Below are 20,580 nucleotides of genomic sequence, written 5' to 3'. Positions count from 1 at the left end.
TAAAACTTGTTTTTCAACCACTCCACAAATGTCTTGTTAACAAACTATAGTTTTGGCAAGTCGGTTAGGACATCTACTTTGTGCATGACACAAGTGGTTTTTCCAACAATTGTTTACAGACAGATTATTTCACTTGTAATTCACTGTATCACAATTCTAGTGGGTCAGAAGTTTACATACACTAATTTGACTGTGCCTTTAAACAGTTGAGAAAATTCCAGAAAATTATGTCATGGCTTTAGAAGCCTCTGATAGATTATTGACAACATTTGAGTCAATTGGAGGTGTACCTGTGGATGTATTTCAAGGCCTACCTTCAAACTCAGTGCCTCTGCTTGACATCATGGGAAAATCAAAAGAAATCAGCCACGACCTCAGAAAAAAAACTGTAGACCTCCATAAATTTGGTTCATCCTTGGGAACAATTTCCAAATGCCTGAAGGTACTACGTTCATCTGTACAAGCTGATTAAAGGCACAGTAAACTTAGTGTATGTAAACTTCTGACCCACTGGAATTGTGATAGTGTATTATAAGTTAAATATTCTGTCTGTAAACAATTGTTGGAAAAATTACTTGTGACATGTGATGTGAAACCGATGTGAAATGGCTAGCTAGTTAGCGGTGGTGCGTGTTAATAGCATTTCGATGACGTCACTAGCGCTTAGACCTCGAAGTAGTTGTTCCCCCTGCATTGCAAGAGCCGCTGCTTTTGTGGCACGATGGGTAACGATGCTTCGAGGGTGACTGTTGTTGATGTGTGCAGTGGGTCCCTGGTTCAAGCCCAGGTAGGGGCGAGGAGAGGGACGAAAGCTATACTGTTACACATGCACAAATGTCCTAACCAAAATTATAGTTTGTTAACAAGACATTTGTGGAGTGGTTGAAAAAGGAGTTTAATGATTCCAACCTAAGTGTATGTAAACTTCAGACTTAAAATGTATGTGACATAGTATGCAAATTTTCGGTGACCATTGTTGGCTCATGAGCGCTACTTTCAGAACTACTGGCTAAAAAGCACACAAAAGTACCGAAGAATCCCTTTAATGGAGTTGCGTATGCTCTGATGCTTCCTGTAGAACACATGCACATCATACATAGCTGCACTGATTAAAGGTTAAATAAAAAAACAGAACCTCTTGCACATTTCCCATAGATTCATCTTCCATCAGAGGTTAAAGGTTGGGAAGGTATTCTGATGAAGCGGCGTCTCTGAAACTGAGACTCGTTCCCCCCTTTGCCTTACTGGTGACACGAACAGCCACCCACCCACCTACCTGCTCACTCACCCTCCTACTAATCCCTCCCACCCTCTTTCTTTTTGTATGCACTATGCACATACACCCACACACATATCTACTGTACACCCACACTCATCTGGCCTTGTACCGTCTGTCTCTATTCCATTCACACTTTATCAAGGCTCCAGTATCCCAGCTTGGGTGTAGTGTTATCTCCCGTCACAGGGGAGGCCGGACAATAGGAGTCCGCTGCTTTACTGTGGTCTGGCCGTTAATTCAAAGATCTGTGAATCAGAACCATTGACTCTGCAGAAAGGCTACAGTGCCAGTGATGATTTGCTGTGTTATTTTACTGGCATTCTGTGAAAGACTGCTTTGGTTCTGAGAGGGAGAGAGAAGGGGGTGGTTTTGCTGATCCCTGGTGATTATAACTTTGGATATTTGTCTGGCTGGGCTCCAGCGCTGTGCTCTCTTCCCTGGGGCCAGTAGTGCTTGGCTGTATTTAAACATGGCCTTTTGAGTAGAGCGTTCAGTCTGTTTACTGTAAGACTGCAGGGAATCTGGAAGTATTAACCCTCACATGAGTCTTTCAGGGAGAATTCTGTGGACTGATAGATGTGGATATGTAATTTTTCACAAAGAGGTCAAAGTTCCATCAATGTCAGAAAGGTTCTAATGCCTCTGAGGCTGTATTTCACTCCAACGGTCATCCTATACTGTAGCTCCCAGTCATGTTGTGGTGGGATGGTCAGTGGGATCGTGAGTATGAAGATGGGCACTGTGAAGGCCTGTCACTGTCAGCCCGTGATTTATATAGTGTGTTTATGTAACACGGTTGAACCTTCCTCTCCCAGGAGGAGTTTAGCCTGCCAAATCAGGGGGGGGGGTACGGCTCATGCACCTTTAACATTGTGGGAAAGCATGTGATGCGTGATTCCCCCACCCCCCACCCAGTCCACCTGCCCCCTTACTAGGATGTGGTGATGAGGATAGACCGTTAGACTGCAGTGAAACAGTAAAAACACACAACATCGCCCAGCCCATGCAAGTACTCTACAGTAACTCTCACCACTCGCCCTCTGGGGAAGGAAGGGGAGAGCCTGGTTGAACATCCACTTCTCTTCATTTCTGTTTTTTTTACAAGGGGTCTTGTAAAATAAACACCCTTCACTTGCATCCAATTTATTTCTGCTCTCTTTGTTAAAGGTCTGGGGGGGGTCACATTGTGAATTGACTTGTTGTCCTTGAATAGAAAGAGAGTGTTGACGTAGTGAGTGGTGTCCAGTGGACGCTGCTGAGGGGAGGACGGCTCATAATAATGGCTGGAACGGTGCGAATGGTATGGCATCAAACACATGGAAACCACGTGTTTGATGTATTTGAAACCATTCCACTGATTCCGCTCCAGCCATTATAATGAGCCCGTCCTCCCCAATTAACGTGCCACTGGTCTCCTGTGGTGGTATCGTACATTTGCAGGCTAAAATACAGCAGACTGATGCAACAGCAAACTAAATTTGGATTCTTAGTTTGTGTCATATGCAACATTGTTTCTTTCTGCCTCTTCCTGTCTGCCCAGGTCTTACTCCCCGTTCATCCCCTCAGAGGGGCCTTCCAGACAGGCTCAGAGTCACCTCATCTCTGGATCAGCCCCACGGGGCCTGTGGTAGATGTCGTGTTACACACACACACACACAGTCCATCCACAGGGCTCTCTCACCTCCTCCTGGTGCCTCCAACATGTCTTATGCACAATCACATTCATTCTCAAACAAAACCACAGTGTGGAGACGATCAGAGGTCCTCTTATCCGAGAGAGATCATCTTGTCCGTGAGGTTCTTTAGTGCTTTATGTCATTTGCAATGTGTTCTATACTGTATGTAACATCACAGAGAGATGTTTTAGGACATACATGCCTTTAATAATATTAAAACATGTGACTATAGTTTTGGACATTATAATTTTCGAAACATAAATGACTTGCAATAATTTAACTTCTGTAAAACAGTACTATCTTGTACAGATTGTGGAAGCCGACTTGTTACCATCCTATACCTTGAAGGTGTCTCATTCCAAAGTAAGACTGCGTCTCCCATTTGCAGTCGCCTTACGACTGTTTGTTTGTGTGTTTTCATTTCTTTTTTATTTCCAGACCTTACAGTTAGTCTCAGAGGTGTGGTGTATGTATACCAGAGGAGTATACCAGAGGAGGCTGGTGGGATGAGCTATAGGAGGACGGGCTCCTTGTAATGGCTGGAATGGAATCAATGGAATGGAATGAGGTGCCCCGAGTGGCGCAGAGGTCTAAGACACTGCATCGCATTGCTGAGGCACCACTACAGCCTGGGGTTCGATCCCAGGGAGCCCAATAGGCGGCACACAATTAACCCAGTGCCGTCCGGGTTAGGGGAAGGTATTGCCGGGGGGGCTTTCTCTGGTTTATTGTGCTCTAGCGACTCCTTGTGGTGGGCCGGGTGCCTGCAAGCTGACGTCGTTAGTCAGTCGAACAGTGTTTCCTCCTTGGCGCTGCTGACTTTCGGGTTAAGCGAGCAGTGTCTTAAGTAGGCTGCTAGGCGGGTCATGTTTCGGAGGATGCATGTCTCAGCCTTCGGCTCTCCCAAGCCCATTGAGTAGTTGCAGCAAACCAGCAATTTGGGAGAAAATGGGGTAAAAAAACAAAAAATGGTACCAAACATTTGACTCCAGTACATTGACTCCATTCCAGCCATTACAATGAGCTGTACTCCTATAGCTCCTCCCACCAGCCTCCTCTGATGTGGTATACCTACTGTATATACAGGACAGGATGTAAGAGGCCCTGATCCTGTTGGTGTCATGTATATATAATATACTGTGGAACCACATGAAGTACAGTTGAACATATACACAGTACAGTGCAACCAGTTCTCCTCTCACCTGCTTTGTATGGGGGATTTTTTTTTAGTGTGGGTTGGAACACTGCTCTATTGTGTGCTTGTATGCGTGTGTATATGTCTGTATGTGTGTGTTCTACTGCTGTGTTTATTTTTGTAAATGTGTTAATGATGGCATGTGTTGTCCATGTCTAGAGTGTCATTAACTCAGGAACCGTGTTGAAGTAATCCTCATGGACAGGTATGTGTGCCTGAGTTATGACATTATCTTATTGTATGTTGGTGCAAACAGTTATCTAGGTTTCGCTGGGTCCAGCAGGCCAATCCCCCTGCTGTCTGCCCATCAAAGGAATGCATGGAATATTTCGGTGCCAGGCGTCCTTACGGTTGGTGGAACCGCAGGGGGCCTGGGCATGGGTGCTAGATAACTGTTGGTGATTGTGTATTTAACCGATTCGTTTTTGGCGTAGGCTATGGTCGTGCCTGTTAAGAGTTTAGGAATAAACCGTTTGAATGGAGAGCTTGATCTTATGTCCTGGACAGATGTTTTATTATAAGGTGCCAGTCTTATCTCCACTCTCTGGCATTTACTTTATTTACCATCACTAAGATCTCCCGGCAAAGGCTCAGAATTCCATTTGAAAGAAAAACATGTCAGACAGAAATCTTTCCACCACAGTAAAACAGAAGTGGTGTACCGAATATTAATGAACAGCACCCACTGGTATACAAATCATTTATCCTTTTCAGAAGAGCTCAAAGGTGACTGACAGGTTAGTGTGTTTTTCCATGAACTCCAAGATTGCTCTGGCTCGGAGGCAGTTGAGGGTGCACACCGCAACTCCTCATGAGGCGAACTCTGCGACCCCGGGAGCAAGGCTGCGCCTCCCTGCTATATGGAAAGTTTCTGGATGCCTGTGAGGGAAAGAGCCTCAGAGGAGGGCTGAGCAGCTGGGGGACCCAGGCCAGCAGGCAGGAGAGAGGCTTCTACAGGGGAAGCTCAGTCTCCTTTACGCAGCCAAGGCCAAGCTGACAAGCAGTACTAACAGCACCTCTCTCATACTCTCCCATCTATGTGCCTCAAATGGGTCGCTCACTCACTCCCTCTCTCCTCTCCCCCTCCATTCCTTACACAAAACAAGACTTGTTTCTCTTTATTAGTAACACCTGTTCTTTTTGACTGCAACATTCAAAACACAAAGAGTTCAAAAACATCTCACCAATGTGAGCCATTGAAAGAATTCCCAGGGGAATGATTTGTGGCATGTCCTGAGGGGAATAACAGACATTGTTTCAGAGCACTTCTTAAACAATGTCATTTTACTGGTCTCCCCTCCCTATAAGCCATCCAGATGAGCTTCTCTGACAATGTGAGAGGCCAGGGCCTGTTTTGACAAAGGGCTAGCTCCACAAGGAGGTGATGATGAGAGGGGAGAGGGGCACGGCGAATTCCACAGATAAGTGGCGTGGCCTGGTGCTCCATGAGGTTAGGGAAGAAGGCACAGGAGACAAAAGGCTGACACACCCATGGATGCACACTCAGAAAGGGATGTTTGTGTATCTGAGGAGAGAGAGAGATAAGGTTAGGATAGAGCAAGAGTAAACTGAGGAGTCTGAATGTAGTGACGCTAATAGGAGTGTAGGGATGGGACTAGGATGAACCAATCAGAAACTGAGATTAGCCAATCAGAATCAAATCAAATTTTATTTGTCACATACACATGGTTAGCAGATGTTAATACGAGTGTAGCGAAATGCTTGTGCTTCTAATCCTGATTGAGAACAGACCAGTGATATTGGCCATGTCCATTCCAAGGGGCCATAGGAATGGCCATAATCTCAACAAGAACCGAGGCGCAACTCTGACTGCAGTGTGAGGATCAAACACCACATGACCCAACTGATTAGCTCTCTCTCTGCCTGGCCCCATGCCATCCTTCCCTCACATAGAGTAAATCAGCTCCCTTGAATTTGCCTCTGGGTCCTTAAGCTCAGTTCCCAGCATTCCTAGCATTCTTCTGTGTAATTAAATTGCCAGTTTTCTATTGAGCTTTATTTGTGTTGCTCAGAAACAGGAAGGATGGTCAGATTCATCAGATTCACATCTACTATTAAGTCAGGGAGAGGAAAAGATGTGGAATGAAATCCTTATGAGGGGGTGGTAATGAGAGTTTTATGGCAGAGGGCCTTCCCACTCGCTGCCCTACAGCCACTCTAAAGCACATCACTTCTGTGGAACACAAAGCATTATGTGGATGTGTGCTTTTGTGGGTTTTATTGTGTGTGTTTCGGGGTCTATGTCTTTGTGCTTTGCGTGTGTGTGTGTCAGCAGCAGACAGGATGATACACCATGCTAGCCGCAGAGACCCACAATGCAGCAGTCAGCTTGACAGAGTAGGGGGAGGGGCTGAAGATGTTGGCGAGAGATGGAGACAGAGAGTGGGAGAGAGAGAGAGAGAGAGAGAGAGAGAGAGCGTGTGTGTGTGTGTGTTTGAAAGAGAGAGAGAGAAAGAGGAGGTGGTATGATGGAGGAAGGGAGCATTCTCAGTAGGGGGTTCACATGTAGGCCTACATGTTCATGTCTCCCCTCTAACCACAAGGGGGAGTCCAAAGCAGAGGTTGCACCATCTCATTAAGCAGGAGCTTGGCTGATGGCTGGCGAGCATCTCTGTGGACCATCACTATTGGGGCAGCTACAGTATAGAGAGAGATAATATTTCACACACCTGAGTGAGATTCCTAGAGATTGAGGAACACAGACACACACACACGAGTACACACACACACACACACACACACACACCAAACAGGGCAACCTGAGAAGATTTGCTGATGCAACAGTTACCCTGTTATGCATGTATTCTTTCTGTCGTTCTCTCTCTCTCCACTCCCCTTTGCTTCCCTCCCCCCTCTCTCCTTCTCACAGGGGCCCTTTGAAGAAAAACACAGGATGTCTCATCACTACAGCATGCATTACATTCCATGTAACTGACAGTGTTCACTTGCAAAATGATGGAATGTGAATGAATAGTTTAACGGGACGTAAATACGCCTTGTTACGAGCGGTTAAGAAGAAGCTAATGAGTTGTAAGCTCATTTCACTATGATTTGAAAGTGAAACCCATAATTAAAGGGATACTGTGGAATTTTGGCAATGAAGCCCTTTATCAACTTCTCCAGAGTCAGATGAACTTGTGGACAGCATGCTAGCAGATACCCTTAGACTTCCAGCCATTACACTACAGTAACTCTAGTCAGCATTGGCTCCCGAAACTACATCAAAGTTCCTTTGAACTGGACACAGAGACATAAAAATGGTATCCATGAGTTCTTCTGACTCTGGGGAAGTAGATAAAAGGCCTCATTGCTAAAATCCCAAAGTATCCCTTTAAATCATTCTAACCCTCTCGCCTTCCCTCAAAAGTCTCATCCAGAGGTCAGGGTAAAGTAGGCCAGTCGAGCCAGCTATTATTGCAAAGTTCTGAGGGATAAGTTGTGTTATTGTTCGGAAAGACGTTATTGTGTATCTGACTGGGAGTCGGGTGGTTCAGTCTGAAGAGACGTACCCCCGGCCCAGACACCAGCTGAGATGGCTTTCTGTAGCGGTACATCTAGAGTCAGTCTCTCAGAAAACCTGTTTTTTTTCCTTCCTCCCAAATGTCACAAATGTTTTAGAGAGCGGTGCTGAGAGACGGGCTCTGACCTTGTTTCCTTGACAGTTTTACATTGGAGATTGAGCTGTGAATTTGGGTTAAGTCCCAGAGAGAGCTGAGTCATGCTGGTTCTACCTGTTAGAGAGAGGGACCAGTCGGTCTAGTTCCCCTGATGTGGGTGGGTGGGAGGGAGATACTCAGCCCTGAAAACACGTTGAACCCTGTGCCTCCCATCTCTCTTCCCTCTCCCCTGCTGCAGGGACATGTAATAGTGTGCATGGTCTGCAATGATGTAGGGAAGTGCTGGGGTCACTGACGGCGTGGTGTTGCTTCTCTGTCTAGGCTACCAAAGTACTTTCAGCCACCATGTCTCTCTTGATCAGTGTAGGACAGAGTAACGGCAGCCAAGGACAGGGTAGTGAATGGCTGCCTCTCTCTGTCCTCTGTTATCCTCGATCCCTCTCTCACTCTCATCTCCCTGTCCTTTTGGTTATCCCCTCTTCTCATCCCCTCAGTCGAAGCCTTCAGTCCTCTCACAACCCCGCTCTCATTCTAACTGCATGGATAGGGCACTGTTCAGCTTCAAATACATGATTTCAATGACTGTGGAATTGTTTTTGCTTTGGCTTTGTGCTCTGTTTTTGTCCCAAGAGGCTGGAAAAGCATTCAAAGAAAATGAGTGATTGTTTTTTTCTCCACATAGCATTCCTTGTGTGACATTGGATGAAACTATGCTAAACAAATTGCCACTGAACATGTGATAAAATGGTGGGTGTTACTTTCCAGAATACAAAAAACTAAAAACAGATGAGGTCCTCAACTCCCCTCTTCTCTCAGTTCTGTCTCTACTCTCTACAACTTCGAAGTCATATTAGTTTAAGTCGTGTGACACAAACACATTGGACTCAATCAGTATCCCTCTGTGTGAATGATTACCAAAAGGAAGACAGAACATCACAGCCAAATAATGATCTATTCTTTCTGGTGCCATAGTGTCTTTCTAGTGCAGACCGTATTCTCTTTCTAGTGTGGTAGTAAGCTCCTAAAACAACCACAGAATATTTCACATGACGGGGAAGTGGTAACCTAAGACTAAGAAATTGTAGGTACACAATTCCCTAACGGCATTGATCTATGATTGCATACCAGGAATAGCTTTTGCGTACCAGGAATAGCTTTCTAGCACCTTGAAACATCCGTCATTGTCACAAGCTGTCATGAATATTCATTATGTTCCTCTCTCTTTTCAGTCTGATTTACTAAACTAGACTAGTGTGAGGAATTTGGGGGCATATTACTCTTTTTTTGGATTTGGTTTTCAACAGGCCAGCCTTGTTTTGCATACTGGTTGCAACTCCGCCCCTCAGATAAAATATTCCTCTGCACCATAAAGTTAATGCCGCAGAAAACAGTGTTAGGGATCAGGCCATTGGGTTAATTGTTACAGCAGGAGCAAGGGCTTGTCAGCAAACAGTGGTTTATGTGTAGCGCGACGGCAATTGAAGTAGATATTGATATAAGACATCAACATTTTGCCTAGGCAACAGTCTCTAACATTAAATCTGTGCATTGTTTCCTGTTTTCAGTCTGTTGATCATGAACAGAAGCATCACTTAAAGATGCAGTCCAGGATCTTAAGCACAACAAATTCGTAACATATTGTACAAATTGGATTTGTAACATATCATTCAAAAACATTTTTATATACATACGGTATACATTGCATTTGGAAAGTATTCAGACCCCTTGACTTTTTCCACATTTTGTTACGTTACAGCCTTATTCTAAAATTGATTAAATATGTATTTCCCCCATCAATCTAAAACACAATATCCAATAATGACATAGCAAAAACAGTTTTTATTTTATTTTAGCAAATGTATAAAAAAAAAAAATCACATTTACATAAGTATTCAGACCCTTTACTCAGTACTTTGTTGAAGCACCTTTGGCAGCGATTACAACCTCCAGTCTTCTTGGGTATGATGCTACAAGCTTGGCACACCTGTATTTGGGGAGTTTCTCCCTTTCTTCTCTGCAGATCCTATCAAGTTCTGTCATATTGGTTTGGAAGCGTCGCTGCACAGCTATTTTCAGGTCTCTCCAGAGATCTTCAATCGGGTTCAAGTCTGCACTCTGGCTGGGCCACTCATGGACATTCAGATACTTGTCCCAAAGCCACTCCTGCTTTGTCTTGGCTGTGTGCTTAGGGTCATTGTCCTGTTTGAAGGTGAACCTTTGCCCCATTCTGAGGACCTGAGCGCTCTGGAGCAGATTTTTATCAAGGATCTCTCTGTACTTTGCTCTGTTCATATTTCCCTTGATCCTGACTAGTCTCCCAGTCCCTGCCGCTGAAAAACATCCCCACAGCATGATGCTGCCACCACCATGCTTCACCATAGGGATGGTGCCGGATTCCCCCAGATGTGACGATTGGCATTCAGGCCAAAGCGTTCAATCTTGGTTTCATCAGACAAGAGAATCTTATTTGTCATGGTCAGAGTCCTTTAGGTGCTTTTTGGTAAACTCCAAGAGGGCTGTCATGTGCCTTTTACTGAGGAGTGGCTTCCGTTTGGCCACTCTACCATAAAGGCCTGATTTATGGAGTCTTGCAGAGATGGCTGTCCTTCTAGAAGGTTCTCCCATCTCCACAGAGGAACTCTGGAGCTCTGTCAGAGTAACCATTGGCTTCATGGTCACCTCCCTGACCAAAGCCCTTCTCCCCCGATTGCTCAGTTTGGCTAGGCAGCCTATTTAAGAATGATGGAGGCCACTGTGTTTTTGGGGACCTTCAATGCTGCATAAATGTTTTGGTACCCTTCCCCAGATCTGTTCCTCGACACATTCCTGTCTTGAAGCTCTACGGACAGTTCCTTCGACATCATGGCTTGGTTTTTGCTCTGATACGCACTTTCAACTGTGGGACCTTATATAAAGACAGGTGTGTGCCTTTCCAAATCATGCCCAATCAGTTGAATTTACCACAGGTGGATTCCAATCAAGTTGTAGAAACTTCTCAAGTATGGTCATTGGAAACAGTATGCACCTGAGCTCAATTTTGAGTCTCATAGCAAAGGGTCTGAATACTTATGTAAATAAGGTATTTCTGTACTTTTTCTAAAAATCTGTTTTCACTTTGTCATTATGGGGTGTTGTGTGTATATTGATGAGGAAAATGTTTTATTTAATCCATTTTAGAATAAGGCTGTAACGTGTCAAAACGTGGAAAAAGTCAAGGGGTCTGAATACTTTCTGAATGCACTGTATATATTGTGCAGAACGTAGCATATAATACGAAATGGATAACGTAGTACACAATTGGATGACACAGTACACAAAAAACAGGGACCCCCTTTGGCTTGTTAGCACAATTTTTAAAACTACTGCCTGAAATTGTACAAAAGTTATGGAGCATCACTTTAAAGCTGAACGGTTAGTTCAAGAATTATCCCATAGATCAGACATTGAGTTCATATTGACAGGTTATTAGATGAGCCCAATGGAACACATTTGGTGTTAATTCCTGATTTCAGTACCCCTCTTCTAAAAAGACATCAAGGTTACCTTTTTTTTAGATGGAATGGTCCTTTTAGTTTTTTAAAAGTGGCATTGCATGTTTGGGGAGGCACAGCAGTACACACTATACAGGCCTAGCATGTGGGTTTGGTCTGCTCTATCTGAAAGAGTAGTTTGCTCAATGCTAAGTCTAGGCAGGCAGCCTGCAGGAAGGCAGAAGGCAGGGCCAGTAATCCTATTGTCTGCTCTCCCAGAGCAGAGGAATATTTAGCCCAGCTCCGCTGTGTGGGACCAGCATGGCCTCCCTCCACCAGAGCAGAGCTCCTCCATCTCAAGGAAAATGGGCAGCGTGGCACTTGCAGTGGTTACCACACCACCCACCCTGGATCTCATTTTGCCCAGATTACCAGCTGGGAAGGCCAACCACAAACTGTACTTACTCCAAGAGTTCTCATCAGCTTGCATGATCCAAATGGTACAGTGTGTTTACAGTGTTCAGTGTGCACAGTGTATGGCAAATAATATAATATGCAGGTGATGCGGCAAGATATTTTGAGTTTGTTTCCTCACAGGCAATGCAATTGGCTTCCCCTATTAAGATCAGTGGGAGTTGAATTTTATCCAGATCCCGTGTCTCTGCCAATACCAGAATGGCAGGCATATGGCACTGCCGTAGGCGGAGGGTTAGGTGACAGTGGGAGGGCGGTGGGTTCAGAATGGGGAGTAAGAGCTTTAATGAGGCACGGAGGAGGGTGAATGAGGGAGCCACAGACGGAGGAAGCGCAGTGATCCTAAGGCCCTATAAAATCTTGTAGTTTTTTGTTGCCTGATTCCGGTAAAAAAAAATCCAAAATTCCATTTTTGCCATTTTGTTTTTCAACATTTCCATTTCCCCCAGATTTGTCTGTTTTTTTCTCTCAAAATCACCCATTTTAATTTTTTATAGAAAAACAACTAAATTGGATGTTTTATGTCCACAACAATGCTTTAACCACATCAGGAGACCACGTTTGAGGTGTAGTTACCCTTTAATTTCAGTGGCACCTAGCAAGAGGATGTTGTTTAAGTGTGTTTGTAGGGCACATGTGATGGTAGAGTTTGCATAACTGGATTGATGCAAATAATCATGATATCATTCTGCCAGGCAAGCATAGGATTCTTTGTAATTAACATTTAATAGAGAATGTTTTTTGGGAAAGCCTTTCCATCTACCAGAAGTGTTAGCTGCGAGCATCGCATACAGTACACTGGTTGCCTCTTCAGAAAGTTGCGGGAAATATCAATCACTGATGTATTCTGTTTATGTCTTATGATAAACTTGGGCAATTTGTTTTATTATTTTATACATTTAGTTGATTCCCTACTAATTTCAACACATTTTTGAATATTGTTGAATTCCGTTTTATTGTCTAGGTTCCTTGATTCCGTCCGCGTTCTCCTTATCTCGGATTTTATAGGGCCCCCACCGTAGCCGAGGCTTCATCTTGAGGAGGGACTTTTCTGAAGTCCTCTTTCCCTCCAAGACCCCCTTCGCCCCTCCCCTGCTGCCATCTGCGCCCCTCTTGCTATCCCATGGCTCTGTGACTTGTGCTACGGCCCATCTGTGGACTGCCACATGAGCCTGGCTGCTCTCAGCAGGGCTCCCCTAGTCATGCACAGAGACCGGCGCGCTTTAGGATCAACACGCTAATCTCTGTTAACACAATATCCAGGGGCAACTTCAAACGACAGGAAGAGGGAGTTAGCAAGGTCGTTTTGGAGAAACTGAGGCTCTCCTTGTTATGAGCCTATCCCTCGGAAACCATATCAATGGTGATGTGGAATTCATGTTTACATGTTCAATCTGACAAATAAGAAAAGTCTCTAACTGGTTTATGGTATCAGCTGTGGGGACACCACATTGTCTTGAGCCTATAGCTGAACAAGGATACCAGTCTTATAGTATCCCTTGTTATGGATAAATATGCTATTAATGTTTCTGCCTATTTCAATGGTGGTAAGAAATGTAAGTTATGTCTGTTATTCTGCATAATTTTTTAATGGTGTTTAAACTGCTTAAGCCCATAGCTGTCGCCAAAGTGGCACACTAAATCCCTCACGAAACCTACTATTTTGTGTGTGTGTGTGTGTTGTGTGTGTGTGTGTGTGTGTGTGTGTGTGTGTGTGTGTGTGTGTGTGTGTGTGTGTGTGTGTGTGTGTGTGTGTGTGTGTGTGTGTGTGTGTGTGTGTGTGTGTGTGTGTGTGTGAGCGAGTGTGTGAGCGAGTGTGTGAGCGAGTGTGATACTTTATTTGACTAACTCGAGGTGAAAGGCCAGGAGAAGGGGGACTGTCATAGTAACTTAGAGTACTTCATAGTTAAAGGAAGGCTGACACCCCACAACTTCAAGGATTTTCACCACTGATATAATATCCTTTGTGTGAGGGTGGTTCATTACAGTAAATCCTACATGTATACTATATCTATTACAGTGATGCATGCCATAGCTTGACCGTTACCATTTCAATTAGTTAACACCTCTATGGACGCCATCTTGCTTTTAATATGACATGGATTCTGTCATGCAACATACTGGTAATAACATTTGCTTCATGGTTTTCAGTTCATTGAAGAAATTTCAATCCAGTCTTGCGTAGCACAGACAAAATGTCCCTTTAGGCTTATTGTGATTCAGTTAGGCCACTAAATTGTCAGTTGTTATGTCACCATACGATGTCTAGGAGTTACAAAAGCCTTTTTCTCCCCAGCAGGCTATTTTGAGACAGTTGGTAGAAGAGGCCCTGTAGTGGTCTGGATTCACACAAACATGTTACAGAGCTGTTACAAATCCTGTAACATGATATTGTGGGTTTTCACGGCTCCATGTAGGGGAAAAGCAATGGCTTTGACATGACTTTGAACACACTTTTGCCTGGTACTTGAAAGATATGATTCTAGAAAATCCCACATCAACATGCCAATCAACAAGGATTCTGTAGACAGGTGCTGAAAAGTGTCACGTCTACTCCTGCTCCCCCTCTCCGGCTCTCGTTGTCTCCAGTTTACTCATTATTACGCACACCTGCGACCATCGTTACACGCACCTGCGCCTCATGAGACTCACCTGGACTCCATCACCTTCCTGATTACCTCCCCTATATCTGTCACTCCCTTTGGTTCTTTCCCCAGGCGTTATTGATTCTGTTCCTGTGTTATATGTCTGTACACTACTTGTGGTGCTTGCTTTGTTCCATTTATTATTAAATTAACTCCCTGTACTTGCTTCCCGACTCCTAGCATACTAGTTACAGAGTTTCTATACAGCTAAATTCAAGGTTATACAGTAAGTCACTTCCCACTGGGAACAGACGTCAATTCAATGTCGATTCCACGTTGGTCGAAATGCAATTTCACTGGAACAATGTTGATTCAACCAGTGTGTGCCTAGTGGGTTGTATCTTGTATTGAGCCTCCAGTTTATCTGTGCTCAGAGTGTAAATCTTGGCACATACTGTATACAGGTGTCAATGCTGTTGATAAAATGACTAAACTGGGAATAACGTTGCTACCAAATCAGTGCCTCCTCTGCACAATATGCCCCCAATATGCTCACAGTTGGGAGAATGTGGCATTTCAAGATGGAGGGGTATTCAGACTGCCGCTGTGCTGTTGTCGTGCTCCGAGTTCAACCTCTCCTTTATACTAACAGTAGGGGAAGGAAGGAGGTGATGGAGTCGAATAAAGACTGGGGATTTATCCCCAGAAACCTGTCATAGCTGTTATCAGCTTTCAATTTACACAGTGCCGATATTAGTGAATACAGCAGCACGTGGGTGGGTTGGAAGGTGAGTCGGTGTGTACAGTACAGTATGTGTGTGTGTCTGTTGCCTAAAGAGAAGGTGTACCTACCGTTGTGCAAAGTGAATGGCTGTTTTGTTCTCAGGAATGGCCTGTTCTGATCATGAGGCCTGCCTCTTTCAAGTACACAGACACACACACTCACACACACGTTTGTTCTGCTATCCTTGTGGGGACCAAACAATTGATTCCCATTCAAAATCCAGCTTTCCTTAACCTAACCTTTACCCCAAACCCCTAACCTTAACCCCAACTCCTACATAACCCTAAACCTAACCCCTAACCCTAATTCTAACCCTAAACCTAACCCCTAAGCCTAAAATAGCCTTTTTCCTTGGAAGGACTGGCAAAATGTCCCAACTTCATAATGTTCCTTGTTTTACTATCCTTGTTTTATTATCCTTACTATCCTAGGACTTCTGGTCCCCACAAAGATTGTAAAACCAAAAACACACGCACACACACAGTACCTGTGGAAATGGCTCTAGGCGTCTGTTGCCTGGACTGCTGCTGTGACAGGTTAGGATCATAGATCTTGATACACTGCCTTTAACTGCAGGAGCATAGGGCAGCAGCAGAGGAGGGGGCAGCTTCTCTCCCTCTATATTTTCTCTCTCTCCTTCCCTGTCCTGTGTCTTCCTCTTCCCTCTCTAATGTAACACACATGTGCATTACAAACAGATATGGTCTCTTGTCCTCTGTCTCCTATTGCCCTCTCTCCATCCCCACCGATAGTCATCTAGTTTATAAATAATTCACCAGAACAGGACAGGCTCTCTGGTATGGCTGTCTTAAGTAAGCAGGGACTGTGATTTAGCCATGTCACCACAACAGGCCTAAAATCCAATGTAATTTCATATATATTAGTTTAATAGTCATGTGGAGGGAAGGAGATTGACCATATTGGGGCTTTTTTCAAACACTATCCCTTCATTAATCAACATTAAATTGTTTTCTGTCAGTATGTATCTACACGATTAGCATTTATTCAGCATTTATTTTGAATTCCACTCATTTTTGTCATGTTTGTGCCTCAAGCAACCCACAATGAAAGGATTTGTCATTCTTCTCAGTTTTTAGAAGAACTTGTTTGTGCATTTTGATGACTGAGCGCAGCCACAACCACATGATTGGATAATGGTAATGGTATGCGTTCAGTTGTGCAGTTACCAGGAAGTTGTTCTCTATGCTGAAGGGCAAAAACACGTGCTGTGTACTTCTGCGGTCTGGCTGGCCCCACAGTAGCAATTTGGATCAAGGTGACCCACCAGAGAATGAATGTTCATCTTTCATCTAATCTTTCATCTAAAACACACACGTGGTGGCTGCTCACATACCCTCCACCATTGTTCACCAGGCAGCAATAGCAGGCGGAAAAAGCATGACGTAATAGTCTTCAAGGGCATTGACTTTTAGTAAATGATTTCTTTATTTTAAGGGTGAGTGAGTATTGTGTGTCAGATTTGACATCAAGTGATATGCAGTGGCGTAAAGTACTTAAAGTACTACTTAAGTCATTTTTTGGGATATCTGTACTTTACCTTGATATTTATATTTTTGACAACTTTTACTTTTACTCCGCTACACTCTTAGAGGAAGGCGCTATCTAGAATCTAAAAAAGGTTTTCGGCTGTACCCATACGAGAACCCTTTGACAAACAATTTTTGGTTCCAGGTAGAACCTATTTGGTTACAGGTAGAACCCTTTTGGGTTCCATGTAGAAACATGCTGTCTGGTTTGCTTAATATAAGGAATTTGATGTGTAGAGTTTACTTTTACTGAAGAATGACTATTCAGTACTTTTTTCACCACTGTACTTAAAGGGGAGAGAAGCCAAATGTGAGTTGGCTTGGGGGTGTGGTTTGATGTGAGTGTTTCTTAGGTGTCCTAGCCACCACCAAGACACGCCCATCTGTCAGAACCTTTCCTGCAGCTGTTTCCCCCCACTCAATGCCAACAAACAAACTTCCTGCAGGTTGAGTTCAATAACTACAGGCAAATGCATGATGAGATGCCAGAGGAAGAGTTGAATAGGTCAGTAGCCTACATAGCAATATGAAAAGAATGCAATTGCTGAATTTATGTAGATATGCTATACTAAGTGTTTTGATAACTTTCAAATGTAGAATAAACAATCCTTTACAAAATACCATAGAAGCAGTGTTCTGCTAATATAGAGTACAGATGTCATTCCCAGCCGATACAGATACTGTACCTAACAGCATTCTTCTTGTGGTAATGGGGCTACCTTGGAAAATATGTCAGAATGGTCATGCATTCCAGTGTGGTGTCCCGTGTACAACAGGAGTTCCCTGATCCTGGTGCAGAATACACAGGGTTTCTCCCTCCCCACATTGACTGATACCATTGAATAGAGAAAAAGACAATACAAGTAAAAGTTGGGTCTAGTGACATTTTTATGCCGTGTGCCAGGTCTCTCTCCATTCAGAGACATCAGCATCAAGCGTGTCTGTCAGTCTGGACTTCATCATAGCATCTTGCATCAAGTCTCCTTGTGCTGGCTTTATACATGTTTCTGTGAACACATACACACACAGTAACTGTTCTATTACCAATGGGAGTTAGGATAGGTCATATCTCATACACAAGCAGGTATTAAGTTTAAGTTTGAATAGGTCTTACTAAACTTACGATAATTCTAGTCTCCCCATCGATGACAGTTGGTAAGCAGGCAAGAGGTGAGGCTGGAGGTGAATTCTTTGCCAGATTCCCAATGATGGGCAGAGCAGCACACACACACACACTCACATATACACACACATACACGCATACACACATCCACCCACACACAGAGCACTGATTACATTATCAATGGTGGTTATGATTAGCCTGGTGGAACCAACCTGATTGCTTTGTTCACCTTTCTATTTCACTTCAGATATCCTAAAATGAGAAGTGAAATAGAATGGTGAACACAGCGACCAGACTGGTTCCACCAGGCTAGGTTACTATACCACCAACTGAATTTTCCTGTGCCCTGATTACCCCTGCACTGGGAGCATGGCAAAAGGGGGAATTTACTCATTGTGACTCACTCAGGTTCCAAACTCCATTTTAGAGAAGACTGACTATATGACCAAACATATCCTATTTACCCTTTGTAGTCAATTTTGACACTAGAATAAATGTTTCTGACTCATATCGATGTCACATAGGCTATTTTAAAAGGGATACGCTTTTTAGGGGCAGTCTCTCTTTAAGTACAATTAAAACAAGATACTTTAAGACTTTTTCTCAAGTAGTATTTTACTGGGTGACTTTTACAGGAGTCATTTTCTATTTGTTGTTGTTCATCTTGGGCTGGCAAACCGTGCCAATATATCCTGCAAACACCGGCTTAGAGCGCATTATGAACATATTCAAATAATGATTAACATATTTTTGTTAAACTTAAAAAAGGAAACTGGGAGATAGCATGGGAGCATCCTTCCACAAGACATAGTGCCGATACAAATCTAGGGTTGCTACCCAAACCTGCTGGTTGTTCGTTCTATCGGTTTGGTTGCCAGAGACGCGACCCAGTCATTCAATATTGTCACGACTTCCACCGAAGGTGGCTCCTCTTCCTGTTCGGGCGGCGCTCGGCGCTCGTCGTCACCGGTCTACTAGCTGCCACCGAAACCCTTTTCCTTTTCTGTTGGTTATGTCTGTATTGGTTTCACCTGTTTCTCGTTTGCGGTTTTGTTCAGGGCTATTTAAGCCTTCTTGGCCCGTCTGCTTTTGTGCGGGCTTGTTTTCTGTTGTCTTTGTTTGGTTAGTTTTTGGACTGTTTGGTGTCCTGTTTTGGGGAGGTCATTATTTTCGCCTGTTGCTGTTGGCGTGACCTTATTCTTAACGGAATAAATACGGCAAACCCAAAGAACCCTCTGCTCTCTGCGCCTAACTCCGCACCCACCACTCCTAGCTACGTGACAAGTATTTTTGTTCTGTATCGATGGACGCTACCTAGTCGTTAGTTCTAAATGTTTTTTTGCCATACTGGCAGGCAATGTTCTTATCCCTTTCTTGCTAGCTAGCCAACTACAGCTAACTTACAGTCACGTCAAACAGTGCATAAAATAAAAGTAGCTCTAAAAGTAGCTCTATTTGCATTTGTTTAAACTGTTTCCTCGTGACATTTATTTGGATACATTCATAACAATGTGCTAATGAGGCGCGATTACACCTGGTATATAAAATGTGCTCTCTGATTCAAACACAGCTTTAGACTTTGTCATGTCGTGTGTGTAGGTGGCAGGGAAGTCAGGCGCAGGAGAATCAAACTTGGTATAATGGAGTAGTTTAATAACGTAAAACAAATTCCAAAACCAAAGTACAATAAAATAAACGGGAGTACATGAACCGTCACCCACCAATCCATAAATCACAAGCATAACAATAAACAATCTCTGACAAGGACATGAGGGAAAACAGAGGGTTAAATACACAACAATTAATGAATGGGATTGGAACCAGGTGTGTAGGAAGACAAGACAAAACCAATGGAAAATGAAACATGGATCAATGATGGCTAGAAGACCGGTGACGTCGACCGCCAAGCACCGCCCGAACAAGGAGAGGCATCGACTTCGGCAGAAGTCGTGACAGACTTCTGGGTTATACCATTGGATTAATTAATTTATTCTGCATCTGTTGGTACCATTAGTCTGCGTGATTAATGGGTGCTGAGTTTTAATGGTGTTCGTGAGACAAGGGCTGATCCCGATGTGGGCCGGGTCATTTTTACAAAAACGTCTGTAGAGTCAAAATGGTTTGAGCTCCAAACTAACTATGACAAGCTGAGACTCTTACAAACATGCACATATTGCTCTATGATGCTCATAAGCTACACAAGAGTCGTTAGAAGGTTAGGAGTTCTTCAATATACATAGATCATAGGAAATCCCAGGACATAATTTTGGTTATACTGTAATAAGCTCACATACAGTAGTTGTTGTCACAAACTCCAAACTCCACACATTTGTCACTGACTAGTTGGATATTAATTTCCCACTGAGCAAACCATTTCTGTTCTTACAGCATTCATATAAATACATTTTTATTCAATTTTTGCATTGGCTAATGTTTTTTTTAAATATATTTTTATTTTTACATTTGTCAATAAAACTCATGAATGCAACTGTTTATGTCAACTTGTTTTGTGTTCTACTTGTAGCCCTGGTTGTCCTGAAATGAAAATTATAAAACATTTCATTGTGAGGCTAAATATAAGGGCTGGGCATGCAGCTAAGTTAAAGTCAGATAAATTAATAGCCATTTTTTTCTGGAGTCTTGGGATTGATAGGGTTAACAAAGAGACACACCCCTCCTCCCTTCACCATAAGGTCTTGACGATGCAGCAATCAAATGGTAATCAGTCAAGAAAAAACCCCAGTGAAAATGTGTATCTTTAAACAAAAATCAACACGTTTTTTCCCAAACAACTGCCATTTATGCAACT

The sequence above is a fragment of the Oncorhynchus tshawytscha genome, linkage group LG04 (assembly GCF_018296145.1).
Source record: "Oncorhynchus tshawytscha isolate Ot180627B linkage group LG04, Otsh_v2.0, whole genome shotgun sequence".
NCBI classification, from domain to species: Eukaryota; Metazoa; Chordata; class Actinopteri; order Salmoniformes; family Salmonidae; genus Oncorhynchus; species Oncorhynchus tshawytscha.
The sequence above is the reverse complement of the archived record's forward strand: the minus strand, read 5'-3'. Positions refer to the sequence as shown.